Raw genomic sequence first — 17,645 nt, forward strand, 5'->3', positions numbered from 1 at the left:
TGAAGAAAGATCAATAATTATCAAGGTGTTGAGATTTTGTAATAATGAATTATATTCTTTTACGTTCTATTGTTTGGTGATGTAGTATATAGATTGTGATCTTGATCTTTTGATAATTGAATATAATTTAAATATACTACCATATACTTCAATTACAGATGACTTATATTTACTGATCATTGATGATCAAAGCAAAAGAGATTGGGTAAGAATGAAAAATAGGGATGCCAAGAAATAAAGTTCTTTTAAAACTGGTTCTTCTCAAGGCAGTCTTCACATTGAAGTCAATCCTAGGTTAAAAAAGAGGTTTTCTAATAAGGTTCATTCCATGTCCCCCAAGAATCACAATAAAAAGGTATCTAACCCTAAATCTAAAAAAGAAAAAAGGTGTTGATTCACCAAGTGAGAAATCAACTTGTGGAAATTGTGGTAGGGGTGAATGCCTTGTGAGATCAGATAATTTCGTTGGTTGTAGCAAGAGTGGGCACAAAATTAGAAATTTTCCTAATGTGAGGGGTGAAGAGAAGGTAAGTGTCCAATCTCAATCAAGTGGTCCTTGCTCAAAGCTCCAAAAATGAGTCACTTTTATACAAGTTAGGCAAGGTTGAACAAGAGGAATTCTCCTAATGTTTGGACCAATATGTTACAAGTCTACTCTGTTAAGTTTTATGCTTTACTTGATCCTAGTGCTATCTTGTCTTTTGTTACTCATTTGGTATCTATAAAGTTTTATGTATTGCCGCATATCTTTAATGAAGCTTATGTGGTTTCTACAGCGGTGGGTAATTTGGTTGTTGCAAAAAGAGTATATAGTGATTATCCTATAATGTTTCTGCAATAGATTATGTCTTGTTGATTTAGTAGAACATGACGTGCTTTATTTTGATGTCATTTTGGGAATGTATTAATTGCATGCTTGTTTTTCTACCATAAATTGTAGAACAAGGGCAGTCAAGTTCAATTTTCCAAATGAGCTCTTTGTAGAGTTGAAGAGGGGAAATTATATTCCTAAAATTTGAATAATTTTTTGTCTAAAGTCTTGTAAGACTATAGCCAAAGGTTTTCATTACCATGTGGTAAGGATCAAATATTTAAAATCTGAGATTCCACCTATTCAGTTGGTCACCGTAGTGAGGGAATTTTTGGAGGTCTTTCGTAACGATCTTCAAGAAATTCCTCCTGAATAGGAAATTTACTTCAATATTAAGTTATTACAGGATCTGAATCTTATTTCAATTCCTCCTCATCAGATGGCTACGACAGAATTGAAAGAGTTAAATTCTAAACTCAAATATTTACTATTCAAAGGCTTTATTCACCCTAGTATTTCTCCATCGGGTGCGCTTGTGTTGTTTCTGAAAAAGAAGGATGGTGACTTAGGATGCGCATTTATTACAGTCAACTCAATAAAGTCACAAAAAAGAACAAGTATCCTCTCCGTAGGATTGATGATTTTCTTGATCAACTCCAAAGTGTGAGTTATTTTTCAAAAATTCATTTGAGAGCAGGATATAAAAATTAGACTAAGAGGTGAATATATTCCTTAAATGTCATTCTTAACTAGGTATGGACGCTATGGATTCTAATTCATGATTTTTGGGCTAAATTATGCGCCGATGAAATTTATATGGACCTAATGAAAAGAGTGTTCCAAGATATACTTGGTAATTTGTAATTGCCTTCATTAATGATATCTTTGTATATACTAATATTGACTGTTATCATATGGTCCATATAAGGGTTGTATTGCAAGTCCTCAAGGACCAACAACTCTAAGCTGAGTATAGTAAGAGTGAGTTTTTGTTGAGATCAGTTATCTTAACAATATTATCTCAAGTGAGGGTATAGAGGTTCATTTGAAGAAGGCAAAAGCGGTCAAGAATCGTCCTAGACATAAGAAGCTTCTTGGGTCTAGCTGGTAGTATAGGAGGTTTGCTGATGGATTTTCATCCATTGGTTCTTTTTTTACAACTTTGACCCAAAAAGGTTAAGTTTCACTAGTCAAAAGCTTGTGAAAGAGTATTTCAATATTTGAAAGATAAGCGTAACTCCGCACTGGTGTTGACCTTACCCGAGGAAAATGAAGGTATTGTGGTGTACTATGATGCATCCAGGGTAGTTTTGGGTTGTATCCATATGTAACATTGCAAGGAGATAACGTGTGCTTCTAGGAAACTCAAGGTGCATGAGAAAAATTATTAAACTCATGACCTTGTATTAGAGGTCATAGTATTTTTTTAAAAAAAAATGGAGACATTACGTATATGGTGGTCATGTTGTTGTGTATACCAACTAAAACAGTGTTCAATATGTGTTTACTCAATAGAAAATAAATCTTTGACAAAGAAGGTTGTTGGAAAACTTTTGATGGATTTTGACATGAGTGTCCTTTACCATCCAATCATGGCTAATGTTATTGCGGATGCTTTAAGTTGTGTCACTATGGGTAGTGTATCTCATATTGAGGAGTTTAAGAAAGACATACTAAAATTTTTTCATAGGTTAGCCTAGTTGGGTGCTCGACAGAACATTCTCCAAATGGAATTTTTGTAGTACATATAACTCTGAGTCATCTTTAGTGATTGAGGTGAAGCCTACTAAAAACCTTTATCCTCTATTGTTGGAGTTTAAATTGGTACATGACAAGTTGCATGATTTTTTCTCCGAAGGAGGGATGGTGTTTAAGGTACCACGGGAGGTTGTATGTGCCAAATGTTGATAAAAAAATCTAATTCTTGACACAATCTATGTACCATGTACTTAGAAAAATTATTTGGTGGGACGGTTTTAAAAGGGATATAATGGAATTTTTCGCTTGGTGTCCAAATTGCAAACAAGATAAAACCGAGCATCTAAGGTCGGGTGGTATGACCCAACTAATGTGATATTCCTAGTTGGAAGTCGGAAGACATTAATATGGACATTTTTGTTGGCTTTCTATGAACACGAAGGCAAAATGACTCAATATGGGTTATTGTTGATTGGTTGACGAAACCTGCCCACTTTATCCCCATTAAGTCTATTTCTATGGTGGAAAGTATGCAAGAATATACATTAAAGATATTATTAGTCTTCATGGGATTATTTTGTCTATAATTTGGGATAGAGGTGCTCAATTCACTTCTCATTTTTGGAGGTCATTTTTATACTGTTCAGGTTCTCAAGTGAACGTTAGAACAACTTTTCATCGCCAAATGGATGGTAAAGTGGTGCGTACCATTTGAAACATAGAAGATATCTTTAGAGCTTGTAAAATTGATTTCGAAGGAAAGTAGGACGATCACTTGTCGTTTATTCAGTTCTCATAAAATAATAGCTTCCATTCGAGTTGATATGTCACCATTAGAAGCACTATATTGTAGAAAGTGTAGATATCCATTTGGGTGGTTTCAGGTTGGTAAGTTTTCACTCCATGGTTCCAAGATAGTCCATCGGTCTATATAGAAAGTTTGGTTGACAAGGAATAGATTGAAATTGCCCTATAGTAGGCAAAAAAGTTATGCTGACAATAGGAGGAGAAACGTGGAATTCGAAGTGGGTGATACGGTGTATTTTGAGGATTTCACCTATTAAATGGCTGACAAGATTCTCCAAGAACGTCATGTTGGTCCCTATGAAAGATTGCAACGGGTTGGCAAGGTTTCATATGAATTGAAATAACATAATAAATTAGATTTGGTTAACCAGGTATTTCATGTCTCCTTACTTAAGAACTGCAATGTAAACTGCGAGTCCATTCTTCCTATTGGAGGATTAGATGTGTATGAGGACCTTTTCTATGAAGAGGTTTCGGTGGAAATCATTGATCATGACATAATGAAGTTTACGAACAAAGAGATGGACGTGGTAAAAGTTTTACGGAGGAACCACCTAGTTGATGGTGAAACTTGTACGCTGAAACTTACTTCTCAAATAAAAAGTACAGTTGCCGTATCAGGTAAAGAACCCAAGTAATGAGGTTGGAGTCGATCCCACGAGGAAAATAGTTCAGACTTAATTTTATTCTATTGTTACTATTATTTTGTCAACTGTTTCCTTAGAAAACAAAAGACAGAAAGGGGGTTTTACTCTAAATTAATGAAAATAATTAACTAGATTAATGCAACAAACTAACAATTTCAAATCTCGGAGCTTAATCATTTAATAAAAGTCACTAGGGCTTATGTTTTCCTCACAGGTTCCTAAATTGATAATTCTAACTATAACAATTCATTCCTAGTATCATGCACGTAAAGTGATAAGTTATGTATTTCTAAGTCCTTGGTCAAGAATCTAGAAATATTTACTCAGCACCTTGATTCGGCTACGTGTGTTGCTATACTAACCCTTATCTTTACCTCATATTAAGCATTGTATTCGATATTTGACTAAGTTATTACCTCGTTCCAACAAACCCTAGCCTATTAGATAGTTTACACTAAATCTATGTTGATAATTCTTTCCTATTATCTACCTCCTTGGCCGGAAAGTAGCATTAAGGCGAGTTCTAACGTTTGGGATCCGTTAAAAGGACTTCTAAATGAAAGAATTATCAATACATGCATGATACTATTATAGAATTGATATTTTAGTAGGATTTTACATCATTTTTAACGCATGGTTCCCACAATGCTAGTTATAGAGTTTAGTTACCCATGGTCATAATCACACTATTCACACATTTAATATAAGAATTCATGCACTTACATTAATGAGAAAGACTAAAATCCCAAAATTCACTTGAATAATAAACAAAATCACAAACAATAATAACCAAAAAAAGTGTATCAACTCATGAAATTATTCCTTCAATACTTGAACAAGAGAACTAAAGATTATTGAAAATTCTAATTGTCTAACCTAAAGTCTAAACCAAAAGTCTAACCCCAAAAATGAGGTTTTTGGAACTATTTATTTTTTAAAAAACTAATAAAAAAAGATTCTAATTACAAAAAATCTTTCAAAATGTGTCTGAGTCGACAGACCTCATGAAGGACCCTATTGGTCACAACGGGCCATCATGGCCTCCGTCGTCCCATACTTCACAATTTCTTCTTCTTCTTTCTTCATTAGTCTCAACGAACATGAATGACGGACCGTTCCAAGCATGATGGTCCGTCGAGGGTCTCTGTTCCATAATACTTTCACATCTTGGAATTTGGGTACTAGGACTACTCTCTGATCATTATGACGAACCAGCAGGATGGACCATAGTGTCTATGATGATCCGTCATGTACTTCCTTAATACCACACAAGGTATGACTTCCCCATATTACTTTAGTAGCTTCTATCCTCATTATGATTCCACCTACGGACCGTCATAGACTCGATGGACCGTCTTTCTCAAAAACATATGTGTTGATCTTTGGGCAGATTCTTGAATGTAAGGAGAAACTTGCATAAAAATCAATACAAAAAGGCTTTTGTTCACACAATTAACTTAAGTAAAAAGCATTAAAAGTACCGTAAAACCACGGTACCTCCACACCCTCAACTTTAATTCATTTTTTGTCCTCAAGCGACACACTATTCCTCACTACAAAATTTTTGTACGAGAGTATCCATATTTTAGCTTTCGCAATCATTTGGCTGTCTATCCCGATTATTCTCATCATGTTTATGAATGTTATCACTATTGGGCTTAAATTATGTGGAACCAGACCATGATATAGACTTACCACGCACTGACACCCATCCTCTTCAATTTCTCACTGATGTGCTAATATTTCAAGTATTGCAACTAGTGTCCTAACTTAAAAATACCATCTTCATTTTTCACACAATGATTCAGTTATAGTATAAGGATTACTATTCAACACTCACTCTCAGAACAAATTTACAACTCATTGACACATATTGCCACAATCCTGCCCTTATTTTCACTTCTTTAAGTTCGCCATATAACTCTTAGGATCACAATAAGACTTTCTTAAATGTTAACATAGGATCAGGGTCAGGTAGGGTATAATTAGGTATACTTTAGTGACTTGTTTCCCTCCTCTAGATATCAGCTAAACGTTCCACCTTTTAATCATTTTATAATGCCCAATTTCTCAATTTTCTTTTTATCTTGTTTTTTCCCTTTATTATCCATATATGTAAGTGACCTTTCTCTTATTTTTTTAAAAACTATTTCTGTTTCGTTCTTTCTTTGTCTTCATTCTTCCAACCCCACTTTCCGGAGTACTCCTTATAATAGCCACCATCAACTCATGACTTTGCCATGAGTCATGGTTCACAATACCCAGGGTTGGGTCAGGGATACAACAAGGTTGTTTACTAAATTTGCCACCCTCAACTTATGCTTTTGGCATAAACTGGTGTGCATATGTTCAAGGATGGACCATGCAACACATTGTTCCTAGAGAAGATCAGTTTGTGTGAAAAGGAAAGATCGGTTTTTAGTCTCAAATTATTTGGATCAATACAGGATTCACTTCATTTAATTTTCTTTTATATATATATATATATATATACATATATATATTCTACTCAGGATTGACTTTTTCGAACAAAGGCCTATGATCCAAATGAAGCATACTCCGAGCAGTAGAAAGAAGATTGTGGGATTTCGGTTTTTGGGGAAGTGATATGCATCAGTTGATAGAGAAGTGGATGAGAAAGGCAGGATTAGAAACGGAGAAAATGGGAGAATGAGGAAAAGAAACAGTTTAAATGAAGGGGTGGGGGGTTTAAAAATGTTGAAATCTTTTAAAATTTACCAATCAGGTTGGTTCTAGTTGCTTGTTAATGACACAACGAGTCCCCGAAGATACTTCGTCACAGATAAGACGATCCGTCATGGGTTCTGTCGTGGGTTCCATATTTTTTAAAAGAAATGAAAAACGTACATTGCACTATGGATTCATGCGACTGTCCGTCGCAAGCGTGAAGGTCCATCGATGTATCCGTCAGTGAATGTTGCATAGTGATTTTTGGCACAATTTCTTTGTGATGTGCTACCAGCAAATATAAAAACCATTAGTAGAAAATTATAACATTAATAGAAAGAAAACTATAGTTGGATTAGAGGATGCGTATTGGGTTGCCTCCAAATAAGCGCCTTATTTAACATTGCGGCACGACTAAAGACACTTGATTACTCAGACTTCATCAAAATGGTATGCCTCTATCACTTGATTCTCTAATTCAGCATACCCGAAATAGATTTTTTATTTGTTGTCCGTTCACCATAAACCGCACACCTTCTTTGGTTTCCAACTCAACTGCTCCATGAGGGAATAGTTGGTTAATCAAGTAAGGGCCAGTCCATTCGGAATTGATCTTGACCGGAAACAAGTGCAACCTAAAATTGTATAAAAGCACCAAATCCCCAACCATAAACCCTCATTTTTCATTTTTTAGGTCTTGGTACTTCTTCATCTTTTCTTTGTGAAGGGCAGAGCTTTCATAAGCTTTCAGGAGAAATTCATCGAGTTCATTCAACCTAGTTAACCGTTGGTCTGCAGCTTCGTTCCAATCCATTTTAAACTTCTTCATATCCCACATGTCTTTATTGTCTACCGAAAGATGACAAACTTTCCCATATACAAGTCTTGATAGGGACATACTTAAGGGAGTCTTATACGCTTTCAGGTAGGCCCTAAGAACATCATCAAGCCTCCTTGACCACTAGTTTGAGGATGGTATGGAGTGTCCACATTATGGCGAACCCTATATTTCTACAAAAATCCCTTTCACAATTTATTGCAAAAGTGGGATCTCCTATCACTAATAATTGCCTTTTAGATACCAAATAAAGAGAATATATTGTTTTTCTAGAATGTTGTGACACTCTTCCCGTCATTGTTTTCGAGGATGATAGATTCCACCCATTTAGATACATAATCAACCACTTCTAAAATATACTTCATTCCATGAGAACTCACAAAAGGACCCATAAAGTTAATACCCCAAACATCATATAAATTAATGACAAAAATGGTGTTAAGAGGGAGCTCTTGCTTTTTTCAAAACGCCGCCATCTCTTTGGCAAGCATAACATGCTTCGACAAACTAATGAGCATCATGATGAATAGTTGGACAATAGTAACTACAATGTAATATCTTATGAGTAGTTCGGATATTGCTATGATGTCCAACAACGGGTGAGGAATGGCATGCCTCTAAAACACTCAACATCTCAACTTCTATCACACAACGCCGAATAAGCCCATCTGCACAGGATCATATATAAATATGGTTCGTTCCAAAAGAACTTATTCACATTGTACATGAACTTTTTTCATTCATGTAAGGACAAGTTTGATGGAACAATATCGCTAACAAGTTAGTTCACAAACTGTGCGAACCATGGAATCAGCACTTGTGAGGCAGCCAATACATTCTCATCGCATAAAGTATCATCAACATCTGTCTTATGCCCTAATTCTCTCAAAGCTTCATCTTCTAGACGGGACAAGTGATGGTTCATTCCAAAAGAACTTCTTCACATCGTACGTGAACTTTTTAATTTCATGTAAGGACAAGTCTGATGGAACAATATCGCTAACAAGTTAGTTCACAAACTGTGCGAACCATGAAATCAACTCTTGTGAGGCAGCCAATACATTCTCATATCGTAAAGTATCATCAATATCAGTCTTATCCCTAATTCTCTCAAAGCTTCATCTTCTAGACGGGACAAGTGATTGGAAACTTGATTTTCTGTGACTTTTCTACCTGTCACCTCAAAGTCAAATTCGTGTTCCAATGGTGTGAAGGATTTTGTTTATTCTTTGTCCCAGTATAACACCAAGAACAACCCCGCTAGCATCGCACTTCAGCTCAAATGGAATGTTCCAATATGGAGAAATAATGATAGGCACAAACACCAATTTTTCGTTTAGCTCGCCGAATGCTTTAAGACAGGATTCATCAAAATAAAATTTACAATCTTTCTCCAGTAGTTTGCACAACTGATGCACAATTTTAAAAAAATCATTGATGAATCTCTGGTAAAAACTTGCATGCCAAAGAAAGCTTCTCACACCTTTTATAGAGATAGGTGGGGCAAGTCTCTCTATTACCTCGACTTTAGATCGATCAACCTCTATTCCCTTTTCTGAAATGCATTGGCCCAAAACAATACCTTCTTTCCCATGAAGTGACAATTTTCCCAATTTACTACAAAATTGCAGTCTTCACATATCTTAAGAACCTTAGATAAATGGCTCAAACACCGCTCGAATGATTCACTAACCACAAAAAAGTCATCCATAAAAACTTCAATAGCATCTTCCACTATGTCAGGAAAATCGACACCATACATCTCTGAAATGTGGCGGGTGCATTGCACAACACAAACGGAATTCTCTTGAATGCAAGGGTCCCATATGGACAAGTAAAGGTTGTTTTCTCTTTATCTTTTGGTGCAATACATATCTTAATATACCACGAATATGCATCAAGAAAAGACTACCACCCTTTTTCAAGAAAATCTATGCAACATCTTATCCATGAAGGGCATAGGAAAATGGTCTTTTCGGTCCATGTATTTAATTTACGATAATCCATACACCCCTCCATCATCTAACTGGTCTCATTGGAACAAGTTCATTTTTCTCATTGGGGAACACATTCATTCCCCCTTTCATAGGTACACACTGAACAAGGCATACCCAACTAATATCGGCAATCAGATATATTACTCTGACATCCAACCATTTAATGATTTCTTCTTCACGACCTCTTGCATAGGTGGATTTAAGCATCTCTGGTGCTCAATACTTGGCTTATTAATGGGCATGAATTGAATTTTATGAGAACAAATACCAGGAGAGATCCTAATAATGTCCCCAATTGTCCACCCTATATCTCTTTTGATCCTTTTTAGCACTTTTACCAAACTCTCACTTGTTGTTCATTCAGATCGGATGCAATGATATGCGGCAAAGTGTCACCAATTCCTAAAAATTCATACCTGAGATGAAGTGGGAGAGCATTAAGTTCTAACTTTAGAGCCTCCTCTATAGATGGTTTCGAGGGTGGAGACTCGCGATTCTTCATGTCTAACTCATATTTCTTCTGTTTAAACAGAGCATCACACCGCGACTAATGACTCATACTCTTCAATGCAATCGTTATCAAAATTCTTTATCACTACCGCTAATGATTCTTCACCTTGTCGTTCTTCTATTTGTGTCTCAGATGACTTAACAACTTTGAAGGATAAAGCTGACATCGATTGGAGCTCACCACTATGACTCATGGACCAACAAATGTTGAAGGTCACTTCTTCATTGTTAAACAAAAATTTCATCTGCCCTTTTTCCATATAAACTAAGGCTCTAACCATAGCAAGGAATGACCTCCCAAGAATAGTAGGCACTTCAAAATCGACTTCACAATCAAAAATAACAAAATTTTTCAGAAATATGAACGACATCATAATATGGTGCATCGCAGTGGGATTTGGATCACCCAAACCCAACTTCTTGTAAATCGAGACGGGCATGAGATTTATGATGTCCCTCAGATCACATAATGCTTTTGCAAAATGTAATAACCCGATTGTACAAGGAATAGTAAATGCACACAGATCTTCTTTATTGTGTACTAGAGATATTGTAGCAATAGCACTACAATGTTGCATTCTATCATCATCAACAAAAGGGACCAATCTTTTATTTGTAAACAGATCTTTAATAAACATGGCATAACCGGGCATTTTTATAGAGCTTCTACCAAAGGGACATTGATAGAAAGCTTCTTCAATATTGTTATAAAACGCAGATGTTTACCATCCTCAGTTTTTTTCACTAATCTTTGAGGAAAAGGGGTTTATTATCTAGGCTTGGGAGTTACCTTTTTAGGCACTTCAGCATCTTTTCCTGTGTTATCTTCTACTTCACCACTAACCTCTACCACTTTATCATTATCTTTTATCACCTTTTCCTCATTGGACGACATAGGTTGGTCAATAGTTTGCTTACCACCCCGAGTATTGATTCCCATACAGTGTCCATTATTTTTCAAATTGTTGACAGTGTTGCTAGAAAGAGTGCCCAGTTGCCGTGTGTTCACAGTCGTAGATAATTGATCCATTAGCAATTCAAACTACTTCACCGATATTGCATGTGTATCCACTTTCTGCCCAATAGCCTCTAAATCACTCCTTAACTCTTTAGTGTGCTCATCACTAGCGTCGAACCTCCTAATAATTTTGTGCAACATATCCTCAACTCGCGCCATACTACATCCACCATTCCTAGGAGCAACTTCACAATTTTGAGGAGGAACATAGGGCTCATTCCTATCATTTCTGTTACCATAGTTACCCCTGTTGAAGTTGTTGTCGGGCTTGTAATTCCCATCTCGGACATAATTACCCTGAAAGTTATAGTTAACATAGTTCCGACCATGGTTTCCTTAACCATGGCGCAAATTCTTCTCATATGACCCTTGGGTATTCAGCCAGAAACCCCCTATCTGCTCATTTACCTCATAGGAATCTCCTTCATAATAATATTCATCATTTAGTGGTGGTGGTTTAGGCTTGTAATTTACTGCATTTATCTTTTATGAACCCCAATGATATGTTTTAATACCAACCAAAGATCAGTTCTCATCTAAGCCCACTCTTCATGAATCTTATCTGTGGCTGGATTGTGTGTGGATTGCACTTAGAAGGTATATATTCCAATATCAAAGTTCCTATTTACTTCATGCTTTTTTTATTTCGGTAGATTTTCTCTAACTTTTCTACAATCTTGGCATAAGGACACTCCCCATAAGAACCACCAGCTATAATATCCAATATCGCTTTATTATTATCATCTTGTCCCCAATAGAAGATTTCTTTGAGTTATTCATTATCTATGCGGTGATTAGGTACACTTCTCAAAAATGAAGTGAATCTATCCCAAGAACTGCTAACTGACTCTCGTGGTAGTGCCGCAAAATTGTTCACTCTCTCTTTGTGATTTAGTTTCTTTTAAACCGGGTAGTAACATGCTAAGAGAACGTCCCTTAGTTGGTTCCAAGTGAAAATTAAGTTATAAGGGAGCTTAGTGAACAAAATAGCAGCCTCTCCCGTAAGTGAGAGTGGAAATACTCTTAGCCCTATTACATCCAAATTCAAATCAGGCCTCCCTACACAACTTTTACACACTGCCCTTACCTTAGATACGTGGTGATGTGCGTCCTCAAAAGGTAGCCCTGAAAACAAACCTCTAGAAGCGAGCATTTGCGTCACACTACTAGTTACCACAAAGGTGTGGCCTTTTGAAAGAGGGGGCAAGACAAGTGGCGCATCAGAATCTGCAATATTATCATAACCTTTGTAGTATTCTTGAGAACGTGAAGTGGGGTTTTGTCCCCATTGTTGATTTTTAGCAGGATCTTCGGGTAATAACTGACCATGAGCATCAACTGGAGCAGGGATGTACTGGTTTGGATAATCATCGTTCATACCCAAGTTTTGATTCATAGTGCATAGTGTACGCTATAATTTGTGGTCGTAGGGAAGCAAGGTTTCTCTTCCTCTCCATGTATTTGGCATACAAGGAAGTTAGTTCTACAAGAATAAAAAACAGTAGAAAACTAAAACTAAGAAAATACTGACTATACTTTTTAATAAGTTAAACTTAATCTATAAGCTACTTTCCCCGTTAGCGGCGCCAAAATTTGATATGCTCAAACTTACTTATCGTATCAAGTAAAGAACCCCTCTAATAAGGTTGGGGTCAATCCCTTGAGGAAATTATTTCAAACTTAACTTTAATCTATTATTACATTTGTTTAGTAAACTATTTCCTTAGAAAAGAAAAGACAGAAGAGGGGGTTTTTAATTAAAAATTAATAAATATAATCAACTAAATTGTTTAACTAACTAACGATTCAAATCTAAGAGCTTTATCAATTAATAAAAGTAACTAGGGCTTAAGTCTTCCCCATAGGTTATTAACTTGATAATTCTAACTTTAACTATTCTTTCCTAGTATCTTGCATGTAAAGTAATAAGTTATGTATCCCTAAATCCTTGGTTCAGCATCTAGAAAATTTCACTCCGTACATTGGTCCGGCTACGAGTGTTGTTATACTAACCCTTACCTTTACCTCATATTATGCATTGTATTCGATATTTGACTAAGTTATTACCTCGTACCAACCGAAACTAGCCAATTATATAATGTACACTAAATCTATGTTGGTAATTCTTTTCCTACTATCTACCTCCTTTGTCCGGTAAGTAGCATTAAGGCAAGTTCTAACGTTGGCCATCAGTTAAAAAGACATCTAAACGAAAGAATTATCAATTCATTCAAGACACTATTCTAGAATTTCTATTTTAGTTAGATTTTACCTCATTATTCACCCATGGTTCCCACAACCCTAGTTACAGAGTTTAGTTACCCATGGTAAAAATCACACTATTCATACATTTAGTATAAGAATGATTCACTTACATTAACAAAAAAGAATTAAATCCAGAAATTCACTTGATTAATAAAGAAAAGCACCAACAATAAATTCCAGAAAAAGTGTATCAATTAATGAAATTAATCCTTCAATACTTAAAAAAAGAGAACTAAAGATTATCAAAAAGTCTAACCGTCTAACCAAAAGTCTCACCCAAAAGTCTTACCAAAAGTCTATCCTGCCAAAACAAGGTTTTTTTAAATTTCTATGGTAAAAAAAACTAATACAAAAGGATTCTAATTACTGAAAATCATTGAAAACACGTCTGAGTTGACGAACCTCGTGATGTACCGTAGAGGTCATGATGGGCCGTTATGGTCTCCGTCGTCCCATACTTCACAAATTATTTTGGTTCTTTCTTCATAACCCTTAACGAACAGGTATGACGGACCGTTCCAAGCACGATGGTGTGTCGAGGGACTCCGTTCCATAATACATTATCTTCTTTGAATTGGGGTTCTAGGACTACTCTCTAATAACTACGATGAACCAGCATGACGGACCATCGTGGCTATGAGAGTCTGTCATGTTTCCTTATTCGACACTAGGTCAGACATACTCATTTTCCTTCACCATCTTCTATCATTATTACGATGCCACCTATGGACCGTCACAGACTCGAAGGACCGTCATAAGCTCCGTAGGTTGTCTCTTCTGCATTTCTTTCTCAAAACTTCCACGTTGATCTTTGGAGAGATTTCCTTCAAATAAGGAGAAACTTACGTAAAAAATAATACAAAAAGTCTTTTGTACACACACTAAACTTACGTAAAAAGCACTAAAAGTAGCGTGAAACCACTAAACATCAGAAACATGGGAAGCCTAGGCGGACATGAAGTTCAGATGTCCTCATCTTTTTCCTACTTAAGGTTAGTAGCTCCTCTTAAGAATAAAAATAATGAATAATGTGTTTTTGACTTTCCTTCTAAATAGGTTCATGTTTCTGTAAAGGTTTGAGCCAAATAAGAGTTTTAATGAAAAAGCTTTCGCTTTAACATAATATTCTATATGAATTGTTAGTATAAATTATCTTCTTGAATTTTTTTTATTGTTATGGCTTGAATATAAGGATAGCATGGTGACTATTTTATGTATTTTGAACTCTGATTTATTTTGATAAGGTAGTTCCTCATTTTGTGTTATTGAATATTGAGCTCTTATATATTAAAATGCTGAATTGGGTTGCTATGTATAATGTTGTTGTTGTTTGTTAAATGGAGTTGTAACTCATGATGATTTTTGTGTTGTTGTTGGTTGGGCTGCTAATATTTAGTCTATCCTTTCCCTTCAAAAATATTTTACTGTCATTCAAAGACGAATGTTCCTAAGGGTTAGATAGTGTAACATTCCGGAAGCTCCATGATTTAGAATAGATATTAACATATTATATAATGATTAAAATTAAATTTATAGACCTATATTAATGTAATAATGTTAATTTAGGAGTATTAGATCATAAACGTTAAGGGACGTCCATGACGTCTTGAAACTAGTGCAAGTTAAACTAGTAAATGTCCTTAGATCTTGCAAAAGTATAGGAGTGTCATATAAAGTCGAAATTTGAATAAATTACTTTTATTAGGTAAAATTATGCATTTATGGTAAAAACGTCCAGGTCCTACCCCCCGGGGATTTCCCTAAGGGTCGAACCCCACCTTGGCCAAACAAGCTGCCAAAAGGCAACAACCAATTACACTATGATGAAGTTTCTCCATGTCGCGGACATATTCCACCAAGGAAAAAAACTCTTGGTTTGCATCGGGAACATGTTTTATACATTCCAATCTAGAAAATTCATTTAGAAAATCTTGCGGAGTTAACTATACGACACATACTTGTTTCGCAAAAAAATCTGAATGAAATTTGAATTCAACTTTGACTTCATTAAACTGTCACTTTCAGTGAGGGTTATTTTTGTTATTTTAGGGTAGGTTTAAATATTTATTTTAAATAAGTTTCACCGAACATTCACTCAATAAAATCAAATCCCCAAATAATAACCAAAAGGTCACACCTCTCTCGACTTTCTCTTTCTATTCATCCTGCAATGTACGATCAAAGAAGCTTGATAAAGAAGAAAGTCTACAAGGTTAATACTCATGTTTTGTTGATAAATATTCATTAAGGTATGATTTATTCACTTTCGGGTGTCCTTTTCCTAAGAGTTCATTTAAAACTTTATTTTGAAATCACTAATTCTTAGGAATTTTTTCTACAAATAGGTTTTCTTCTAAAGATGAAATGATGATTGATTATGATTAATTTTTATTACTTATGGCTAATTAATTATATATTGTTTAGTAATTGATGTTGATTAATGGTAATTTCATTTGATTTATGTCCTTTCCTGAATTTTCCCCAAATCATGGATTTTACTTATGAATTGATGGGAATTAAAGAATGTATCGAATGTTAGATTTGTCCTAACTATTCTAATTTATTCATGGACTTCCTAGGGTCATGTATTGTTGTTATTAGATCTATTTCTTGAAGAATTCATGATGAACTTTTTTCCCCTATTCCTAGGTTAAAAAATTAGGTTGAATTGGTTAGTGTTAATGCAATTGACATAGTTCTTTTGTCTATTACAAATATATGATGTTATTAACCGTATTTATGGCTTAATATGGTTTATTTATGGAAATACCATTGAAGAAGGATTATAAAGGTCATTTTGTAATAACTTGTGATCTTGAATACTTTACTTCAATTATGATGGCTTATACTTGATGATGAAGTTCAATTGATGCTTTACATGTGAATAGATTAAGTAGGTTGAAATATCTTTGACTATATTAATTATTATTATGGTATGATTTATAAGAGTTATTGTGAATAGACTTATTTGCCTTACTATTATATGACTATTATATGACTATTCTATGTTGATCTCACAAATGAAGTGATGTTATGAAAGGACAATATCATGCAATACCTACTAAGCTAATGATTATGTATATACAAGAGGTTAGTATCCTATGGAATATATAAGATATAATGATTAAGAAAGACTTAAAGACAATTCAGGATAAAAAAATTTATCTTAGCACCAAGTGAACTAGTAGAAAGATGCGTCCATTCCTAAGTAGAGATACTAGTTCGCCAAGTTTTCATGAGATAGAGATTACAATGCCAATGGCATAAATAGGGTCTCTACTATGTTTCCCTGTTCTTGAAATATGTTGCCCCTATAAAAATACTAGCTAGTGCATCCACCTAGAATTCTATGTTCATGTTTTTTTTTCTACGTTGACAAGTAGACCAAAATCTTTCGATATAGGGTTTCATTAAACTTCATTCCATAATTAGCTCATGTGATCTATGTATGATAAGGAAATTATTCCCAAAGGTAAAACAAATGAGTAAATGTAATAAAAGAAGATTGATTAGGATTACTTGAGGGGTGGACTTAGGAAAGGTAGGGGTATGTGACTCTACCTAGACATTGCACAACTTAACTCTTAAGGGACTTATATGAGATGGTCTTATTGATTATGATCTCATGAACTGTTTGATGTTGACTTTATCGAATGATACTGATATATAATATTGTCTATATATATGAACATTTTAATGTTATAAATTTCTATATGTGGTGATGAATACATATGATGATAGGTTATATAAAAGAAAACAATACTTATGATATCCTATCTTGTTTACTTGATTTTGTGGGGTTATGTGACTTCACACGAGCATGGAAATTGTAAGTATGGAATGGGATTGCTGTTAAGCATTTTGTATGCTTTGTTGTAATAAGATAATGAATATGAAATGTTGTTATGGCTTCATGTTGATGTTACCTTTGGTATGAACTACTTTATGTTATTGTGATCTTTTTGTTCTATATGTTCTCCTGTGTATGTGATACGCTCAAACTTACTTCTCAAATAAGAAGTAAAGCGGTCGTGTCAAGTAAATAACCCAACTAGTCAGGTTGGATCGTTCCCACGAGGAAAATAGTTTGACTAAACTTCAATCTACTATTACTATTGTTCAGTCAATTACTTCCTTGGAAAGCAAAAACAATTAAGGGGGGTTCTCTATTTCTAAATAAATGAAATTAACAAGAAAAATTGAAAGAGACACTTAACAATTTTGAATTTTTGAGTTTAATCAATTAATAAAAGTTACAAGGGTTTACGTGTTCCCCAAAGGTTCATACCTTGACAATTCTAACTATGACAATTCATTCCTAATAAGTTATGTATTTCTAAATCCTTTGTCCGGCATCTAGAAAATT

The sequence above is a fragment of the Solanum lycopersicum genome, chromosome 7, assembly GCF_036512215.1.
Source record: "Solanum lycopersicum chromosome 7, SLM_r2.1".
NCBI classification, from domain to species: Eukaryota; Viridiplantae; Streptophyta; class Magnoliopsida; order Solanales; family Solanaceae; genus Solanum; species Solanum lycopersicum.